Source organism: Lathyrus oleraceus, chromosome 3 (genome assembly GCF_024323335.1).
Source record: "Lathyrus oleraceus cultivar Zhongwan6 chromosome 3, CAAS_Psat_ZW6_1.0, whole genome shotgun sequence".
NCBI lineage: Eukaryota > Viridiplantae > Streptophyta > Magnoliopsida > Fabales > Fabaceae > Lathyrus > Lathyrus oleraceus.
The window spans coordinates 21,760,657-21,761,086 of NC_066581.1; the positions used below are offsets into that span (position 1 = coordinate 21,760,657).

The following is a 430-nucleotide window of genomic DNA, read 5'->3' on the forward strand; positions in this document are numbered from 1 at the left end:
CACATATCTCACAATCCGACGAAACTGCGGCTACAGTATTCGGGTTTATGTACATATGCTCAACCTTGAGGGCTAATGCGTCCATTTTAGCTTGCGTCATGTCTATAGAGCTTAGTTCATGCACTCCTCCTTGGGCTTCCTTCTTCTCAACTGTCGCTCGTTCGACTCCCCATGATTGATGGTTTTGAGCCATATCTTCGATGAGGGCACTAGCTTCAGGATAAGGTTTGTTCATCAGAGCACCACCTGCGGCAGCGTCGATGATCATCTTTGTGTTATAATGAAGTCCATTATAGAAGGTTTGAATGATTAACCAATTTTCTAAACCATGATGTGGGCATGCTCGTAACAACTCTTTATATCTCTCCCAAGCTTCGAACAGCGATTCTCCTTGGTTTTGGGTAAATCTAGTTATATGGTTTCGAAGAAC

The 430-nt window shown here is 43.5% G+C and overlaps 1 non-coding gene across 1 annotated transcript; it reads left to right on the top strand.

The window, feature by feature from the left end:
• Positions 1-323: 323 nt before the first annotated feature.
• LOC127133442 (small nucleolar RNA R71) lies at positions 324-430 on the top strand. Its single transcript, XR_007807415.1, has one exon. It is a non-coding gene; the product is annotated as a small nucleolar RNA R71 (small nucleolar RNA).